The sequence below is a fragment of the Phragmites australis genome, chromosome 24, assembly GCF_958298935.1.
Source record: "Phragmites australis chromosome 24, lpPhrAust1.1, whole genome shotgun sequence".
NCBI classification, from domain to species: Eukaryota; Viridiplantae; Streptophyta; class Magnoliopsida; order Poales; family Poaceae; genus Phragmites; species Phragmites australis.
This window is the reverse complement of record NC_084944.1, coordinates 12297289-12319000: the sequence shown is the minus strand read 5'-3', so window position 1 is coordinate 12319000 and position 21712 is coordinate 12297289.

Below are 21712 nucleotides of genomic sequence, written 5' to 3'. Positions count from 1 at the left end.
TTCAGCGTTTCGCCGGCTGCATGGCGGCCCTCGGGCGCTTCATCTCCAAACTTGGGGAGTGAGGACTCCCCCTCTTCAAGCTTCTGAAGAAGACCGGTCGTTTCGACTGGACGCCGGAGGCCGAGCAGGCCTTCCGCGATCTGAAGAAGTACCTCACCTCACCACCCGTACTGGTGGCCCCGTCCGAAGGCGAGCCACTACTGCTCTATGTGTCGGCCACTCCTCAGGTCGTGAGCATAGTGCTGGTGGTGGAGCGCGATGAATGCACGGGGTCAGGTGCTGGGTCCCAGCCCCCGGCCACCCCCGAGCACTACCCCGACCTCGCGGCTCCCCCTGAGCAGGAGGTCGAGCCCGAGCACTTGGCTCCCCCCGAGCAGGGGGTCGAGCCCAAGTACTTGGCTCTTCCCGACCAGGGAGTGGAGCCCGAGCACCCGGTCAGCCCCGACCACGTCGCCGAGCCCGGGGGCTGTAGCAGGCCCTCGGGTGAAGCCGCAATCCGGGCCCGCCAGGTACAGCGACCGGTGTACTTCATCAGTGAAGTCCTCCGGGAGGCCAAGACAAGGTACCCCCAGGCTCAGAAGCTGCTCTACGTCGTGCTCATCGCTTCCCGGAAGCTGCGCCACTACTTTCAGGCGCACAAGGTCTCGGTGGTTACCACGTACCCACTGGGGACCATCCTCCGAAACCGAGAGGGCACCGGGCGTGTAGTCAAGTGGGCGGTGGAACTGGCGGAGTTCGACCTGCACTTTGTCAGCCGCCAGGCGATCAAAAGCCAGGCGCTCTCTGACTTCGTGGCAGAGTGGACGCCCGTCCCTGAGGTCGTCCAAGAAGAAATCTCCACATATCCCGGGCATGATGCGCCCGGGTACTGGATTATGCATTTCAACGGTTCCCTCACGCTGAAAGGTGCGGGGGCCGGAGTGGTTCTCACCTCCCCAACGGGTGAAGAACTCCGGTACGTCGTGCAGCTGCAGTTCCGCGCATCCAACAACATGGCGGAATATGAGGGCCTCATCGCCGGCCTCCGAGCCGCGATGGGCCTCGGGATTCGTTGCCTCCTGGTCAAGGGAGACTCCCAGCTGGTGGTCAACCAGGTGTCAAAAGAATACCAGTGCACGGATCCTCAAATGGCGGCATACGTGGCGGCAGTCAGGAAGCTAGAGAAGCGCTTCGACGGCCTGGAGCTGCGGTACATCCCTCACTGCGACAACGCTCTGGCCGACGACCTCTCCCGCCTGGCCTCCTCCAGTGCGCGCGTCCCTACCGGAGTCTTTGAAGAAAGACTCACATGGCCTTCCGTCCTGCCTGCCGAACAGGACGAAGGGGAAACCTCAAGCTCAATTCAGGGGACCCCGGTGGCGCCCTCAGTGGGAAGCCCCGACAGGGAGCCGCCGTCCAGCGAGTGCGCTGCGTTTGCTGATTGTTCTCAAGATGCCTCGTGGATGGACGAGATCCGAGGGTACTTGAAGGAAAAGTTCCTTCCCGGGGATGAGGCTTCTGCCGAAAGAGTTGCTCGGCAGTCCAAACGCTATGCCATAGTAGATGGGGATCTCTACCGGCGTAGCGCAGGCGGCATTCTCCTGAAATGCATCTCCCGGGCAGAAGGCGGCGAGCTTCTCGCTGAGGTCCACAAGGGCGAGTGCGGTGGCCATGCATCGTTCCGCACGTTGGTCAGGAAGGCCTTCCGGTAAGGTTTCTACTGGCTTACAGCCCTCCAGGATGCTTCCGAGCAGGTTCGGCGCTGCAGGGCGTGCCAGTTCCATGCAAAGCAGATGCACCAGCCAGCTTAGGCTCTTCAAACCATCCCCCTGTCATGGCCTTTCGCGGTCTGGGCGCTGGACATTCTGGGTCCATTCCCCCGAGCAATCGAGGGCTATGAGTACCTCTAAGTCGCCATCGATAAATTCACCAAGTGGCCGGAGGCAGTTCTAGTTGTCAAGGTGACCAAGAACACGGCGCTCCAGTTTATCCGCGGTATCACCAGTCGCTTTGGTGTCCCAAACCGGATCATCACCAACAATAGCACTCAGTTCACAAGTGCCCTGTTCGGGGACTACTGCGAAACCTCAGCATCAAGCTCTGCTTTGCCTCTGTCGCTCATCCTCGGAGAAATGGGCAAGTCGAGCGCGCCAACGTGGAGATACTGAAGGGGCTCAAAACCCAGACCTACAACGTGCTCGCAAAGCACGGGAAAGGGTGGATCGACGAGCTGCCTGCCGTGCTATGGGCCAATCGGACCACGCCAAGTCGCGCTACTGGGGAGACTCCTTTCTTTCTTGTGTATGGCGCTGAGGCGGTCCTCCCCTCCGAGCTCACTCTAGGCTCCCCTTGGGTGCATGCCTACTCTGAAGGCAAACAGGAGCAGCAAAGGTGCGACGATGTCAACTATTTGGAAGAGCGCCGGCGGCGTGCCGCCGTCCGGGCAGCCCGCTATCAGCAAAGCTTACGGCGCTACCATCAGCGTCACGTCCGGGCCTGGTCTCTCGAGGTGGGGGATCTAGTTCTCCGACGCGTCCAATCACGCGAAGGAAGGAATAAACTATCCCCTATGTGGGAAGGCCCCTTTACCGTGATCGGTGTCCCGCGAGAAGGCTCCTTCCGGTTGGCTACAGAAGATGGGCAACCGCTCCCCAACCCGTGGAACATCGAGCACCTGCGCAAGTTCTTCCCGTAGATGGCCATGTTTGCAGGCTCAGGTCAACCAGGCCGGGGGCTTCCCCCCGCCCAAGTTGACCGGGGGCTACCACTAACTGGGTAAGTCACTCAACCTTATAAAAAAAATTTCAATACAATATGTATATCAATGTGCAATCCTTATGTCAAATTTCATTTTTTTGGATTCCATATGTTTAATCTGTCTGGTGAGATGCTCGATTGTGCGAGAAAAATTCACTCTCTCATTTTCCCCGTTGATAAAAGAATCCCGATCGGTATGCGCGCGGGCAGTTGCCGCTGGCTTACGTCTGTTGTGGTAGGTTGTGGTGTTCGATGTCGTGATAGTCTCCCGGGCACTACCGAGCCCCTGGGGTTCTCGGGTAATCCTATCGCTCGAGCTGCTCGAGTAGTTTGGAACCTAGGCCCCAGGGGCGGGCTGTCGGTGCTCGGTCTGGTCTGTCATACCCGGGCGCCACCGAACCATAGGACCTCTGGGTTATGCCTCTGCCTGCTCTTGTCCGCCGGTCTGGGCATTCGAGAGGTCTCGGGTCGAAAACGAGAGCAGTCCATAATAAGTACCGCACTAACAAAGCGCACCAAGCAAAGAATTTCTCTATTTTTCTCAAGTCACAGATCGACAATCAAAAGTAAAAGTAGCTCGACCACGAAGGCCTCAGCGCCTAGGTCGCTGCTCCGCCCTAAGGGTCCTCGGGTGGTCCTACTGCTCAGGCATGAGTGGTCGGGATCACCTGATCCGGGCCCCCTTGCGCCCTCCCCTGCTCGGGCGCCCCAGCCGTGGGAACCAAGCTTCCCGGGCACCCCGAGCTTGGAGCGCATTCCCCTCCTGGATCGGTTGGCCGAAAAGCTGACATCTGTCCGGTGAGTGGTTAAATTCATACGAATTTACATTCAGTAATATTTTGTTCCCGAGTCGTCCTCGGGGGCCCTCGTACTCTAATCTGTTCGGCGAGATATTCTCCTCGCGCACAAAACCCTGCCACGTGTCCACTTTTTTCTAGAACGACAGAACGGACAGTAGGAAGGTGTACCGTACGTACGGCAATGTCTGACCGAAGTCTTTCATGGTGGTCGTGGTGTTCGGTCCGCTTAAAAGGCCCCGGGCACTACCGAGCCTCTGGGGTTCTCGGGTTATCTCACAGCTTGAGCTGCTCAAGCGGTCGGGAGCCTAGACCCTGGGGGCGGGCTGTCGGTGCTCGGTCCAGTCCGTCCTAGCCCGGGCACCACCAAACCGTGGGGACTCTTGGTCACATTCCCGCCCGTACGTGTCTCCAGCCTACTTGTTTGAGTGGTCGCAGAGTGGGAAAGTGTTCACTGGTCATGGCGTGCTCCGTGCTGGATCGATCTATCTCCCGAGCAAGGAAGTTCGTGCCTTTGTCTTTTGACTTAGCCGTTGCAGACTCGCGAGGGCTCGGGGGCTGAACGCGCCAAGAAGGCCGGTCGGGGTGATTTCGTTCTTGGGGAAGGAAAGGTCGGGCTCAGTCCGACTGAGTACTCCTCGGGGCATCAAGTGAAAACAGCAGAAACTTCATCAAGCACTCAGAAGAATACTGGAGTTGCGACCCCAAAGAAAGGCTTCCATTATATTCACAAAAAAGAACAGCTATTCTGAGGGATCACTCCCATATCTACATCAAGACAAAGAAAAAGAAAAACTACAAAAGCCTACTCTAAGTCGGAGCCCTCACCGCTGCTCCCTGGGTCTGGAGTCGGCGGCGCCTCTCGCGCAAAGCAGGCTGCCACCTCGGCGGCGGCGCCCCGAACCGCCTCCCGGGCGGCCTCCTCCTCGGCTTCGACCACCCCTTCCCGAGCTGGTTCCAACGGGAAGTTCGGGTCCCGGCTTCGGTAGCAGGCCAGGACATGTTTGGCCACTGCATGGGCCAAACCACGCCCTTCCCGAGCAGCGAGTTCCTGGATGGTCTGGGGCAGCGCCTCGAGGAGCTGGCTGATCCTCTGAAAGCCGAGGGCAACCAGGCCGAGGCCAGTCCCCTTCGCCTCCACGTGGACTCGCCCGAGCCCAGCCACCCTCATGGACCTCTGCGTCTACCGGAGGATGTCTTCCATCATCCGCTTCACGCTGGCCCGTTCGGTCTCGGCGGCCTCGAGCTCCTCCGTCGCGCGCCGCAGCCGCTCCTCGAGGCCCTGTCCCCCGACCGCGCCGGACGCCTGGGCCTCAGCCTGCTTCACCCGCTCCGCAAGGGCGGAGAGGGCCTGCTCGCGGGTGGTCAGCTCGGACTCCCACTTGGCGGCCCCCTCCTCCCAAGCGGCCGAGGCCAGCACCACGTCAGCACCTCCGTCTCCCAGAGGATCAACAGTTCCTCCCGGGCTTCCAGGTCCGCCGTCGTGATGCCGACGTCGGTCTCCCTGATCGCGACGTCCTCCTCCCGGCTCTGGAGCCCCTCCTCCCGGTGTTGGAGTTCGGTGCGGACCTGGTCAGCCTCGCCTTTCAGGCAGGCCAATTCAGCCTAGGAGGCTTCCATCGCCCTCTCGCGGGCCAGGACCGCCTCCTCCCGCGCTTGCGCCTGCCTCTCCCTGGCGAGCGCCTCAGCAGTCTGCTGCTGCGACGCCTCGTCCAGGCAGGCGGCTTCTTCCCGTTCCCGCGCGGCCTCCGCGCGGGTGCCCTCTAGGGCCTTCCGCTCCTCCTCCAGAGCGCGCCGCTCGCCCTCGTTGGCGGCGCGCACCGCGGCGACGCGAGCCTCAAAAAGGCGCCAGCCCGCGACAAGCCGCTCCCTCTCCGCAGCAAGGGCGGCGCGGTTCGCCTCAAGCTGCGTCATCTCCCCCGCCACGGCTGCCTCCAGCCGCCCGATCACCTCCCGGGCGCTCCCCAGCACTACTGGGAGGGGGTCGGCGAGCTGGCTGGGCGACGGCTGGGCGCTGGGTCCCCTGCGAGCCTCCTCCGAGGGGCTCGGGGTCCCCGAAAATTGCCATGCAGGCACCGCCCATGACAAGGTCGACCGTCCCACGCTCGACGCGCTCGGGGCGGACTCAGCCGGCGCCGGTTGCTCAGGCACGACCGCTGTCACCCGCTCGGGGCTGGGCGGCGCTTGTGTTTCCATCTCGGCCGGCGCGCTCAGCGGCTCCGGCTCCACCGGCGCGCTTGGCTCAGGCGCGCTCAGCTCGGGGGCTGGAGCCGGCCTCGGCGCCTCCGCCGGTGGCCTGTAGAAGAAAAACGAAGGTTAGTCTCCAAAGCCGCTCCGGGCGAGGTATGCTCAAGAAGAAAGGGGGGAAAACTTACGCAGATTTGGGTCCTCGGTATTGCCATCTCGATGGCGGGATCCTGTACCCCGGGCCCGATGGCGTGGGACCGGAGTCCTCCCTCCTCCTCTTCCATGGGGGGCTCTGCGGGGCCGCCGTGCAATCTCCGGGCTCCAGACCAGGCCCAAGAAGATCAAGGTCTGGTTCCAGAACCGCAGATGTTGCCCCCACCAACGGCCCCGCGCTGGACGACTGACCGCCCCGGCCAACCTCCTCGCCAGGCACAGGAACAAAAGTCCGGGGGCGCTTCCCTCTATCCCCCGGCGCTATCGCCGCCCCGCTGTCGGCGGCGCCTCCTTCTCCGGCTTGGCAGCTGCTACCCGCAGCAGCCCCACCGCTGGCCTGCGGCTCGCCGTCTGCGGCGCCCGGGCCACCGGTCTGCGCCAGATCACTTGCGACCTCCTCGCCAGCTGCCTCGTCCACCCCGGGGATCTAAATGGTCCCGGGGTTTTGGCACCCTGGCCTGTCGACCAGCCTCTAGGCGTCGAACTCCGGCAGCTTCGCCTGCAGCGTCACCCGGTCAGGATTGGCGCAGAGCACCAGCTCCTTCCACGGGAGCTCCGCCCGGCTCAGGTCGTCCACCCCGATCACCACCCGGAGCAGGCCCCTCAGCGCTGGCCTGCCCAAGTCCCACTCCTCGCCGATCTGGGTCCGGGTGATGTCCTGGGGGCCAGTGTAAAACCAGCAGGGTCGGGCCCGTTCCCGCAGGGGCGCCAGGCGGCAGCGCAGGTAGTCCGCCACCACCATCACCGAAGTAAGCCCAGCCTGGTGCAGGAAGTCGATGCGCTCCAGAACCGGCGCCATCCGCGCGTCCATCTGCGGCGGCACCTCCCAGGTCACCTTCTGGGGTTCCGCCGCCATCTCCGGTAGAGTCAGACGGTCGTGGGGGCTGACGTCGATGTAGAACCAGTCGCGCCGCCAGTCCTCCCACTTGCTTCGCAGCACCTGGGGAATGTATTGCTCCCCCAGGCCGTCCCGCAGCCGGAAGTTGCAGCAGCCGGCGACGTCCGCGGTGGAGAGGCCCCTCTTCTTCCCGGTCGACCGCAGCACGAAGAAGTGCCGAAAGAGCGTCACCGACGGCGGCACCCCCACGAACATCTCACAGAGGTGGGCGAAGACCGCCAGGATGACGACGGAGTTGGGGCTGAGATGCACCAACTGGATCCCGAACGTATCCAGGATCTGGAGAAAAAACGTCGAAAATGGCGGCACCAGCCCGGCTGCCACGAAGGAAGTAAAAAGAACGATGCGCCCCGGCTGGTTCGTCACCGGTGGGAAGCTCGCCGGCGCCACCACCGAGGCCCCCCGCTGGCCCTCGGGAACCATCAGCTTCCGAACCTTGTCCGCCGCCTCCTCGTTCACCAGCCGGGACTCCGGCAGTATGCTGTCGGGGGTCTGGTCACGGCGGCTTCCTCCTGCTCTCGACATCTCATCGGGGTGGGGGATGATCTGGACGGTGGGGGAAGAAGGGTGCTCTGATCGCCTAAGGAAAGTCTAGGGCTCAGGAGCGTAAAGAAGGCAAGAGCTTGATCGCAAGATGGCGTAAAGAGGGGGGCGGTTCGCTCCCCTCCTCCTTTTATACCCCAGGGAAATTCAAACGTCGCCTGCCACGGCGCGCTCGGTGGGACGGTTTCCTCGGTCAGCGCAACCGCCAGGTGAATCTCCCACAGGTCGTGCAATGTCAGCAGTTGCTAGGCGTATTTTCCTCGATTTGCGCGGTTGCCACGCGTGCCGCCTTCCTCGTTATCACGCGCCGCCCGTCCCGTTGTCACATGCCTCGGGAGTCGTTTGGACGCGCGTCCGTTCGGCTCCCCGTTGGGCCGTACCAGAGGCCTGGACCGGAAGGGCCACCGTCTAAAAGCTCGCCACGTGGCATTAGTACCGGCTTCGGCCTCATTGACGACGAAGGGCCCATCCGCAGTCTCTGGCCATTGCCTACCCATGGGCCCGGGGGCTGCTGTCGGTGTATCAGGAACTGGGGGTCCCCGAATCCCGAGGCCAGGCCAGCAATCCGCCACATGGTGCCATCCCGCGGAGTCTCCACTGCCAGGTAAAAAAGATCGAGTCCCGGGAGAGGGCGCTCGGGGCCACAATCGGTGGTCCCCGAGTACCCCAGTTCCCCGATGATCCACGAAGTCTAAGTGCCGGGAAGAAAGTGCTCGGGAAGGTGTGTGGTGACCTCCGAGCACCCAAGTCCCCCGACGACCAGGAAAGCTAAGTACTAGGAGAAATGTACCCGGGGCCGCTAGCGTTGGCCCCCTGGGCACCCAAGTATCTCGAGGACCCACGAAGGAAGTTCCGGGAGAGAGTGCTCGGGGCTGCATGCAGCAGCCCCCGAGCACTCGGTTCCCCGCAGATCCGTACAAGTGTGCCCGGGAGAGAGTGCTCGGGGAGGTGAACAGTACCCCCGAGCACTCGGTTCCCCGAGGACAAGAAAGGGCATTCTCGGGAGAGAGTGCTCGGGGAGGTGAACAGTACCCCCGAGCACTCGGTTCCCCGAGGACAAGAAAGGGCATTCTCGGGAGAGAGTGCTCGGGGAGGTGAACAGTGACCCCCGAGCACTCGGTTCCCCGACGACCCAGAGAGCCCCCTGACAGTGGCCCCCGAGGGGGCCCACCGATGAGGTGTCAGCCAGTCAAAGGCCCAAGGCCGCATTTAAAGAGCGTGCGTGGCCTGTCACCTCCAACTGCTCCCGCCGCGCTCAGCGTCAGTCCCTGCCACGTCCTGGCAAAAGGGCGTGGGGTTATTAATTGCACGGGTCCCATCCCGTGTCATCCGGCCCGTCTCGGGATAACGTCGTAAGGGCCGAGGCGTTCCGTCTGCCGCGTTGCTGTGGTAGGGGAACAAGACAGGGCGGGTACGCCGGGCAGCTCTGTGGCTGCCCGGTGGGCCCTCTCCACGGCGCCCGTTGCCAGTGCATTTATGGTGACGGACGACCGGGTGTGGGACGCATTTTCCACGCCTGGTCATTTCACCCAGAGGAAATGATGACGCCCTTTTCATTTATGGTGTCTCGGAACTCGTGCTCCCCCTCCCGTTCGGGGCACGCTACTGCCGGCGGGTATTTAAAGCCGCCGGTGGCACAAAAGAAACAATAGCTCAGAAGTGTGGGAAAACAAAGTAAAAAAGAAACAACGGCTGTGAAGTGAACAACACAACACAGCACAGAAGGAAAAGAGAGAAGAGAAGATCACAGACCGAAGAACAAAGAGCCACAGGCTCTAAGATAGATAAACATTCTTGTAACCAGCAACATCCTTGAGGGACTTCCTCAGGGCATTTATAGTATCCATACAGGAGTAGGGTGTTACGTTCCCGTGCGGCCCGAACCTGTCTAAACACCAGTGCATTTACTCCTTTCCACATTAGATCACTCCGCACCGCTGGCCATCACAATCATACCCATTTATTTCTCAGGCGAACATATTCAGGATCATCCCCCGACCGAATCTCTAAAAAGGGGTCCCCCAGGATCCCTGCGACAGGAGTTCACCCTCTGACAGGGATGGTTGTGGAATACCCATGGGCAAAGCATAGTCTTAGGCGTCATGACTGAGGGGCTAAGCCCACTTTTTTGGCATACTTGGATTCATTGCCAGCTTTAGTATGTGAAAAGAAAGAGATATCACCTTTCACTTTATAGAATTTACTGTTGGAAACAAATTAATTAATTTGTCACCACTGAAACTGCTTAGAGTGTCGCTTGTAGGAAAGGAAAATATGAGGTGGGGGATTACATAGTTATCACTTGCTTTTTTTAAAAAAAAACTATTGTTTGAAACAAAACAATTTGTCGCAAATGAAACGAAACAAAGTGTCGTTTAGTAAAGAATAATGTGATGTCTCAATGTTTTTCATCCTATTTTTTTAAAATATTATATTATTGGAAATAAAATAGTTCAATTACGAATACAGAAGATTCAAGTGTCTTTTGTAGAAAGAAAAGTGATATATGGAGACGAAAGAGATACAACTTTCTTCTACAAAAAGCAATTGTTTGATTCTGTCGCAAATGCAGCAGAATACAATGTTGTTAAATCTTTCTTCTAGAAAAGCTACTATTTGAGCTCTACCCCAAATGCAACGGACTATTGTGTTGTTTGTAGGAAAGAAAACTATGACGTGGAGCGATTGATGAGTCATCACTATGTTTTTAGGAAGGCTTTTCCTGGAAGCCAAATAATTATTTTCCAAATGCAATGATATTGTGCGAAAATGGAACGTGTAGGAGTAATCACTCTATTTAAGAAGGTGATTGTTGCAAAATAATAACTCTGTCAAAAGTGAACCCATTTTCGTATAATCTGATTGATAAATATGTCGTTTTTCCATGATTTATCCTTGAAAAATATTGCTTCTACTTGTTAAATATAACTAGGTGGATTGAGTTGCCTACACCGCGTCCATTTTTTTTTGCACAAAATATGACAAAAAAGACTAAAAAATTAGATTCACCATTTTTGGACATCTCAATATTTATTTACTAATTTATTAATATTTAACACATTCATTTAATTATAGGAAAACAATGGTACTTTCATACATGCACATAATTTTAACATGTAGAAGACAGTAAAACTAAGCTAACTAAATTTGTTTCATATTTTTTTGAGTTTTAAATATTTTCCTATGCATTTTAGATTATTTCAGCCGATTTATCAATATAACTATTATTCTGAAAATTTGCAAAAAATTATGTGTATGTATGTATATGGATACATATACGTATGAGTATATATACCTACACAGATGTACATGTATACGTATATATGTATATATATACAGATACACATACATATCCTACATAGATATATGCGGGACCCACATGCACAGCAGTACAGTAATTTGATCCTTAGAATTGTTTCAATTCTTGGCCTTTAATATATGTAATAGATTAGTTAACGCAATGTTTAGTTGTGCGTAGAGTTTCCAAAACTATTAAGAACTACACTTTCAAGAACTTGTCAGAAGTCACAGAAAATTAAACCACACTTTTAAGGGCTGGAACTATATTGGCATGTGTGGCCCACTCGGTATTGAGACAACGTGCTTTTATTTCCTCTGGATCATATTGGCAAATAATGCAACTATCCAAGTTACATATACTATTTTTTGGCCGGAAAATCCAAGTTGCATTTTTTGTGTTTCTGGCCTTTGCCCATCTTCTCATTTTTGGGCGATGCAATCTACTATTAAAAAGCACCATTTCCATCATTGCCCTAATCACGTTTTTCGAGTAACCAATTCCGAATAATAACTAATAGTTGTGCACTGTGCGCATCATGATTATGTGATGTACACTCCGTTTTTTCTTTTTTTCTCTAGGTAGCATGTATGCTCTTAATTTGTATTTTGATAATTAATGATAATATTTACATATAAACTAATATGTTTATTTGAGATATGAGAAAGATTAATCCCAAAATTGTTGAGGAGCTAGAAGAGGCTTGTGCGGAAGATATGACAATGGCTAGCTTAAGTCAAATATATAAGATGTAGGACATTTTCTTTTGCCGCTCAATAGTGATTAGAGAAGAAAAATGATCCTATTGATAGAATATGTCGTACTATTAAGAGGGGTTGATGCTCATTTACTTGAGGTATCAAAAGTGTTGTATTGCTCAAATTTGCATTTCATGCTAGAATGAGGAATTCATTTTGAGAGAAACTGGAAAGCCCTACCGTTTATGTGTTCTGTGTGCCTGGAGGTATAACTGCCAGAGGTCGGCGGTCTGACTACCTTGTGTGCAAGGGCAATGTCTCTATGGTTGACCAAGTGTTATGGTCTTGCAGTCTGACCGTGGTCATCCTAATCTAACTGCCATAACGAACAGAGAGTTTGAAGTCTCTGTTCTGGCTCGCGGTTTGATCGTGATCATACTGGTCTAATCGCCATAGCGAACAGAGAGTTAGGAGTCTTTGTTTGGACTCACGGTCGGACCATGGCTAGGGTATGAGCCAGTTCAAATGAAGTTCAGAATTAGAGCAATCATTGCTCTGAAGTAGCCGTTGGGGTGGTCTGACTGCCATGTGTGTTGCGATCTAACCACTAGGGACTCAGAGGTGCCAGACATTGTGTAATGGCTACATTCTGACATGTAACCTATATATAGTCCTCTTACTAGATCAAGTATTCTCTCTAGCTCGCCCATTTTAATCCCTTAATCACTTAGCATTCCTCTCTCCCTCTCTTGGCTTAGTGGTTACATATTTGAGAGTGTGAGAGCATCTAGCGCATATCTTTGTATTGTTTGAGCTTTTATGACACTAATGATTCTTCAAGCAAGCATTATTGACTTATTACTTTTGGAGATTGCCGCCTCCTAGATGACATGGAGGTGGTGGCACCGTTGAGCCCTTCAAAGGGAATTGTGAAGGAACCTCGTGGTGATTGTGAGAGGTTTTGTACACGTCTCACAGGAGTGGTAAAATGCTACTCTAGTGGAATCGAGGTATTGAATAGTTCATTACACTAATCTGACTCAAGAGAGCTTTCTTCTCTTGGTGAGAATTCTATATTTGATAGAGGAGCAATTAGAAACTTGAACTCACCTTAACGTGGATTAGGGGTGATCGGTATATATCCAATACCACAAGATAAAATTCATTATCTCTTTCATGTGGTATCTCTTGTGATCAATTTATGTTCCTGCAATTTACCTTGTTTAATTTATTTTTCTAGAATATAAATTGTTGCATGTCACCTTAGAATTGCAAATCTTGACATAGTTGTTTCTTTTTTTTGTAGTTGAAGTTTTTATAATTCCGCAAACTAGTATTGGTTGTTTTTCATTTAATTTTTGACACCGTTTATTCACCCGCTCTAGTCGGCATCCTTGATCCTACAAGTGATATCAGAGCATATGACTCTTTTTCTAGCAAATTTAACCATCCCAGAGTAGGATTATAGCTAGCGATGCTCATGTCAACATGAAGAAGTCACCATTCTTCGAAGGTTCAAATTATGCCTATTGTAAGGCTAGAATGACCGTTTATCTTAAGGCTATGGGTGATAAGTTATGGATATTGTAGATAAAGATTTTGCTATTATTGATCCAAATAATGTTATTGTTGAAGATAGAGAAAATATTCTTTCTAATGCTCAAAATATCTATAGCGCTTTGGATCTTAATGAGTTCAACCACATTTGCAAACTTGAGACTAACATGTGTATGTACACTTTTAGGGGGGGTATATCCTATAGGTTGTGATTTTGAGACTAACATATATTTTAAGTTATATTTTTATAGTCTTATGGAGCAATCAACATATCACTGGAGGTATGCAATGCTTAAATGCTTCAATTGGTATCATTGTCAAATCTTTTATTCATTTAAGCTACCTCTATGTATAATATAGCTTAAACTTCCTATTTTAACATATTATCTAGTTGTGCATATATTTCTTTCTCATTGTATGTATGCACACATATAGTGAGACTTTAGACTATATTATATGAGTTTTATAAATTATGATCCATATGCTTTCATAGCTTATAATTGGTATCATTTATTTATAGTGATATCCATACAATCGGTATCCTTTTATTGGATCATAATTTATAAATCTTTCTCCCATGTGCTCTAATGTTTTTTCCTTAAGTTCAACATGTGTTTTTAGCCTTTTTGGGAGATTATTGACAAAAGGGGAAGCTTGATGACCAAAACAAGATGAACAATGTGAGGATATTGTATCAACAAGCAAGGCATCTAGGAATGCTGAATTTTACAAAGGGGGAGAAGAAAAGATGCTATATACCTAGATTAACAAAAGAGAAACTCTTGCATGAATCGTTCAAGGGAGATAGTGGCAATGCAGAAAGGGGGAGCCACAACAAAAGGGGACTAAGTGGTAAGAACATGCATCCAAGCAATGTGGTAAGACTTTGTGCTCGCTTATGATTTTTACATTTGGTATCATTTATTATTTGCCACATGCTTTTGTTGTGTTGTCATCAATTACCAAAAAGAGGGAGATTATAGCGAAAATAGCCCTATTAGGTCATGATTGTGATTTTGGTGATTAATGACAATATAGTTAATGGGACTAACATGTTTGTTAAGAATATATGTTAGTAGGTCTTATGGATGCAATACATGAACAAGTCACTGCAGTCGGGATAAAGTTGGACTGAATTGGAGAAGTCCTAGGAAAATTTGCCTCACCCGATGGTCCGGTGCTCTGGGTGTTAAACTCACCGGAGCATATTTGACAAAGAGAAGAGAGGCCTGAAGATGTCACGTCCCAAATCCGTAATCACGTAATTAAGCATAATTATGCTTCTTAAGCATTATTTTTAATTTTGTGTAATTGTATTTTGGAACATGCAATTCGTTTAGAGTCAATCGGGCAAGAGAAAAAATTTTGGGAGAGAAAATAATGAAATTCAGTTAAAACAGACCTCTTCCTCTTCCACGTGGGCCCTCCTGGCTAGCCCCACCATCCCAACCATCCAAAGGGGCAACACCCACCTGCTCTCCTCTCTCTCCCTCAGCTCACTATCTCGCCACTATGCTCCCTCTCCCTCTCTCTCAAGCACTTTCTCCTTTTCCTCCAAAATCCCACCTCAAGAGAAGGAATTGAGGTGCGTATGTGGTGTATACGCAATCACTAGCTCGTAAGCTATCCATCCCTCCAATTCATTTTCGTTTTCCCGAATGATTCGAGCCGGTTTTGATTTCTTTTCGTATTCATGGTTAAAGCACAAGAAGCACCAATGTTCTTCCTCTTCTTGAGCTTTCTTCCTTCAACCGACGGTCCCCAAGCTCGGCAAAATATTTTGGGTGAGTCCCCTAGGCATCTATGGCAAGAATCCGTGTTTTGGTTGGATAGATTTCGAATTTGGAGTTAGATTTGTGAAGTTCATGAGTTCTTGAGGTTTTGGACTAAATTAAAGGATTTGGGGAGATTTGAGTTAGGAATCGTGTTGCTAGTTTGATGAGTGAATTCTAGACTCTCTAAACTATCTCAAACATATCTCCCTTTGGATTGGAGAAGCTCGCAAATCAAATTGGCTATTTTTCCCCATGAAGAACAGCTGTTCTGGAAAGTCCGAAGACGCGAAATTTTTTTCGGAGACTCTGCAGTCCGAAGACTCCGCAAAAATTCATGGATACTCCGCAAAAATGCGCAGTCTCCACATAAATTTGCGGAGGCTCTGCAATTACGATGATGCGAGACTTGCAAAATTCATAATAAATTCTCCATAGCTCCAAAAATTATGAAACTAATTTTGTTGATTTCACAATAACGTCCTTTACCTATTAAAAATTTCCCCAACTGTTAGATAATTAATTAATATTTTGGGATGAATTAATTAAGTTAAAGCTTCATTAATTCACCGTTAATTATTTACAAGTCCAAAATTGGTGAATCTAATTTTGCCAGTCTTCTTATGACTTTTTCTAACTAGGAAAAATATTCATGCATTATAAAGCATACTTTTCATGACTTTTCTTCATATACATATGGTGATATACATTGTTGCACTCCATTCATGTTCATCATTGCACGTGTTCTTGTTTAGTGAAAGAAGAACCGACGAGTGACCCAGTCGTGGTTGAAAGTGACGCCAACCCTCCCGAGTTCTGTGAGTGTTGTGTGTGAAGTATCAGGCGGTTACCTGAGCAGCAAGGCAAGCATCTAAGCATATCACACCATTTGAATAAATTGTTGAGTCTAAATTGATATATTATGCTTTATGTATATTCGCATGTTTAGTGAGTCAATGTCGAGTCGATGTGGGTAGAACCTATATTGATGCATGATCTCTACCTTGACTTATTGATGAATCTGTATCTTTAACCTGGGCTTCATATAATGTTGTTAATATAAAAATGATATGAGATGCTTAGCAATACATAGGTCATCGGTAGAAGTCAAGTGGTGGACAGTTCCATGGCTTGCGAGCTATAGGTTTACTTATGGTTTATACTGCAAATATTGATGATGGTTGGATGAGTGGTGAGGATAAGATGAGATGTGGACGATGTTAGGGGTATCATCTATTTTGAAGGAGGTTCCCAGGGTAGTTCGGGGAGGGAGCTCGATACCATAGACCGCTTTGCATCGGTTAAGCACCGACTGTTGGCCGTCGTTGGCTTAAGCACTTACTGTACTCACCACTTGCTGATCTAATGGTAAGGTAAGTTGAATACCTCTGTAGCTATGGTCATTTGGGCCTGAACATTGACAGTGTGAGCAGACAGGCTTGTAGAGGTATCTAGTTTGCTCCGGGAGTGATTCTGGATACCTCCACACCGAGCGATGAATGTATCAAATGGTTGGGACTTATTGGGAAAGGTTGTCACGAGTACCCACTTGTGTGCACTTTAGTGAGTGGCACAAGCCGAATGGTCCTCATGTCGTGTGGGTAAAGGAGTATCCCCATGCAGGGTGTAAAAACACTTTGAAATACTGCGCTCTCGGTCATGAGCATTCTTTTTGTCCATACGCACTATTGTAGAGTTTTGTTGTAGGTTAATGGTGGTATTGGTGATGGTTGGAAAATATTGATGTTGGCTCTGATATATTACCCTTGGTTGCTTTTACACTCACATACTATTGTTGATTTCAATTTATGTTGGTTAAGTATAGGTGCTCACACATATGTCTAGGTTGCTTAAGCATATTAAATGTACTTAACATTGTGGTCGTTTTCTTGCTAATAGCTCAACGCATGATCCTTGAAGTCGGGTTATTTATATGTACCCTATATGGATTAAGTTTTGCGAGTACCTTCGTCCTCAGCTGCTCTACAAGTTTTGCAGGTGAGGAACATGTGGTGTTTGGATACTTCACGCCTACCGAGGGTGGTGGTGGGCTTGAGTAGTACATCCTACTCACTTGGCGTGCTTTTGTGATGGAGCCTAAGTGCATATGGCTCCATCCTCCTTTTGTTGTATAGCTTTTAGTCTTCCACTTCTTAGTTTCTTTTGCTGGTTAGGAGTTGAGCATGTTTTAGTCTTCTCCTAGCTCTCTTTTGCTGTAAATTATAATAACTTGTTGCATGCTTAAGAACCGTAATATAATGTTAATTATTCGCTTTTTCTTAAGTTTTATTGTGATGTATATGTTGGAAAGGCATGTGTTCCGATCTTGAACACAAAACATGTGCTGGGACTATCAGGATGATATTTTGATTAATCATCAAGGTTGTGATTATAAATAATGATCCTCCTAGTGATTAGTTAGAATATTATGTAGACGGTTCCTCACAGAAGACCTCACCGGAAGGTTCGAGAATCAGAGAAGATACAGACCAGAGCATTTCGTCTAGAAAAGGTTGTAGCCATTGAAGTTGAAGATCCAAACACCGGATAATCCAGTGATCAATGTGTTGCATACACCGGACAATAAATAGTGCAAATGGACAGAAGGAGTTCAACACACCGGAAGGTCATGTGTATGTGTTGTACACACCGAAGGCTTAATACCGGACTAATTTACAAAGGGTGCCAAGTGTTGAAGAACAAAGTTTAAGGCACCGGATGGTCCAGTGATGGATCCTGTGTACACCAGAGTATTATTTCCAGAGAGGGCTGCATTGGCTCGGTTGGCTGAAGTCAACTCACTGGATAGTCCGGTGATGAAGTGATATACGCTGGATGCTTACACCGGAGCAATTTACACAGAGAGGATGCAGTTGGCTCAGATTCGAAGTATATACTCACTGGATAGTCTGCTGATGGAGATGAATTATGCACCGAAATGTCTGGTGTTGACAGAGGCTTGAGTGGGGTTCCAACGACTAGTTTGTGAGAGTGTACTCACCGGATGATCCAGTGTTCGTACTATTGTTCTTACCAGATCATCCAATGTTACCAACTTTGCTGAGTCGTTGGGTTAACGGCTAGTGCGCTGGTTTGAGGCTATAAATATCCCCCACTCAGTCATTTGAAGGAGTGGCATGCTACTGGAGTCCAGAGAAGTTCATGTACACTTGAGAAGACATCCAAGCCACCAAAGTGCTTAAAGTGATTATCCAAGGTGATTAAGCACAAGATTAGTGAGTGATTAGTGTTTATAGGCCTATAGAGAGTGTTGCTAGGTGATTGCTGCCTAGAGAGTGGATCAAGGAGTGATCCAACCTTGTACCAAGTGGTATGCTGCACCTTGGAGTCCTAGTGGCTCACCGGTAAGCTTGTTGACTCTCTGACTTGGTGTGGAGCGGCGGCAAGACGATTGTGCAGGGACGCGGAGACCCTTGCCTTGGCGGCTCAAGCTCCAAAGTGATCACGGTGACAAGGAACCGGAAGAGAGACTAGTGGTGAACCTTGCTTTGGTGGCTTGGTGGTTCATATGGGTTGAGACCTTATCTTTGTGACTTGGTAGCTCAATAGCCGTGATTGGGTGCCGACCGTGAGCATATCCTTAGTGGAGCTTCAACGTGGACTAGGGGTGGTATTCATACCATCGACACCACGGAAAAAAAATCCTTGTGCCGAGTTTGCTCCCTCTATTTTATTTACATTTCTGCATTTAAATTCTTACTATTTACCTTCTTAGATAGGTTGCAAGTGCTTTGATCGGTAGAATAGACACACTAGATAAATCTAGAGCATATTTAGATAGAATTTGATATAGGTTTGTCTTATGTTGTTTTTGGAGCTAAAATAGTTCTAAGTGTCCTAATTCACTCCCCCCTCTTAGGACATTACTGATCCCTTCACCATCACATCAACTAGGCATGTCTTTTGTTCGCAAGCAATCGCTTCAAATAGTGATTATAGGGAAATACCGCACCACCTTAGCAGGATGTCTTTTCTTCTTACGGTTCACAGCCACATCATTATCATTATTGTGCCGCTTATACCATGATGCTCCGCACACCGGACATGCATCTAATTCTGAAAAATCTTTGCGATACAATATTTTGTCATTTGGACATGCATGAATTTTCTCTATTTCCAAACCCAACAGGCATACAACTTGCTTGGCCTGGTACATGGTTTCAGGCAACACATTCTCCTTTGTTAGCAAGTCATCCAAGAACTGTAACAACTCATTGAAGCACTTATCCAACCAACCGTTGCTAGCCTTTAATTGTAGCAATGTTAGCACCGTATGCAACTTTATGTGCTCATTCTTATAGTTCAGGAACAAGGGTGTTTTAAAATCCTCTATCATATGTTAGAACTTTTGATGTTATTTTTCACTGGTCAAGTCCCCCCTTCTATCACGCAACATATGATCTATGTCATCTTCATAGTCGTGGACCAAAGTATCTTCGAACACCGGCATATCATTGTCTTTATTAGCCATCATATCATTGCCTCTATCTTCTTCAACAATGTGTTGTCCTTCATGTTCAAACTCCTCATCTTCATCATGTTTGGTCCAACGTGTATAATCAGGTTTGAAACCCTTTTGAAGCAAATGTGCACGGATTTGCTCTATGCTTGAAAACTACTTCTCATTTTTTCAATCAGTACATAAACAACATATATAGCCATCACAATTAATTGACTTGTACGCCGCAGCAACGCTAAAAAAAGATCCCATACCGTTAAAAAGCTCTGGACCATTACGATCAGTATCCTACATCCATATTTGGTTTATCTATAATTTATCAATTATTATAAATCCATTGCATTAATATGAAACAACAATCAATTTAATTAATTATTATCAACAATAGAATATAATGCTAAATAATGATAAATAAATTCATCCCTAGAATATAATGCAAAATAAGTGCATGGAACAAGCACATTTTTTCAAAATCTAGAGCAATCTAACAAATAAATCTAAGTACAAATAAAATATATATAACCTAATTACCTAGATAATGTATACCTAAAATTGATTAGCTTAAATTCACTAGGTCACTTAGAGCTCTAACTCCTTTAAAGTTCATCATCATGGAACTAGCACAGGTTTCCAAAACCTAGAGCAATCTAGCAAGTAAATCTAAGTACAAATGAAATATATATGAACTTACTAACCTTGGAGCACCTAGGTCATGTGGATTTCAACAAATTTTGAAGCCTCGTCGTGCAAGCTCACCGCAAAGAGCCGCTGCATGTCGAGCAGAGCCGTCGAGCAGAATAGAGCTCTTCTATCCTGCTCAGTCTCAGGGACAGAACCATTATATACTGTGACACATCATTACCGGTCCATAACACCAACGGTAGTGATACAACACTGCCGATTTTTCTAACCAACCGATAGTGATAACACAAGTATCATTGTCGGTATATTATATGAACCGACAGTGTTATATCACTGCTAGTTTGTAATAAAACCATCAATGATAGTATTTATCACTGTCAGTTCTCAACAGCTCACCGATTGATCGGTGGTTGGACCTTGTGAACTGGTAGTGATACCTTATCACTGTTAGTTATTTTTAAACCAACAGTGACGAGAGGGTGTGGATGACCTTTTTTTAAGTAGTGAAATATGAAAATCTATTATATGCCGTAGCATGTGTCTATAGCATATAGATCCAGATCCCACATATCATTGACTCAACCAATGGCATATAAAGGGATTATGGAAATTTGTAGTGGCACTAGAAGAATCCCTTTTTCTTCTTCTTCTTTGGAGTGAGTGTGTGCCATAATGAGTTCTTACGTCATCAATTCTCAAGGGAACCTAAGCTGCTATCTCCCGTTTTTAAGAGCTACTCCAACATACCATCTATAATGCACCATCCATATCTCCATATGTATTGACATCTATAAAGATTTTCCCTTCATATTACTCAACCACTCTAACAACACATCCATATTTCACCATCCATATTCTCTCTTCCATTTTTAATTGTATTTTATAACTAATAATATATTTGTAACGACTATATTTTGTAACGACAATATGAAATCTCATTTAAAACTTTGAGTAACTATTGAAAAGAGAAAGAATTTCACAATAAATTGCGAACAATTTAAAACATAATGTGAAATTGATGTGCTATTAAGGAACTCAAAAATACTATGCAACATAGAGCTGTCAATAATTTTAGAAATTAGTACATTAGTTTATATGAATATTCATGGATTTTTCCTAATTTTTTGTAATTAAATTTATGCCCTAAAAATTCAAGAAATGCAAAAAAAAAAGTTAAATTTGGAGAATTTTCATTTAAAATTTGTAAGATATTTTTAGTGGGAACTAGTTAAAATAGATTCTTTGTTATTTATTCAATTAATACAAAAATCGTTATGATTTTAGAGCTCTACAAAGCCACTTTTTGACTTTATAAAAGAGAAGGGAAGAAATAATTTTTTCTAGTAAAAGCTAATTAACTGGCTGCAGGCCTCTCTCTCACCTCTAGACAGAGTATGTGGTTGCTAGATGGTGGCCAGGGCATGACACGCTAGATTTGGCATACGGGCAAGGCGATTTGGAGAGCATCTATAAATAGCGTGTGTTACTATGTCTGTTGGAGGCTGGTTTTGAAGCTGCACACGCTACTTTGAAGATAGAGACAATGATAGCGTGAGTGTTGGAGTTACTCTAAAAGGGAAAATAAAAGACGCTCTATTTGACTACATATTAATTTCCAATGCAGAAGTGGAATTAAAAAATCATACTAATAGGATACGGATTTGACTATATATTAATTTCCAATGCAGAAGTGGAATTAAAACACATTAATATAATAGGATTTAAGAAGAAATGTATCTGTTTCAAAACATAAGGAATAGCCGTTCAAAAAAACGCAGGAATAGAGTTTCCCTTATGGTGACAGCTCTTGTATGTTTTGCTCACAAAGTAGGTTCTGATTCATAAAAGGAGTAAGCTTGTTTCCGATCTGTCGCAGACATGCTATGGAATA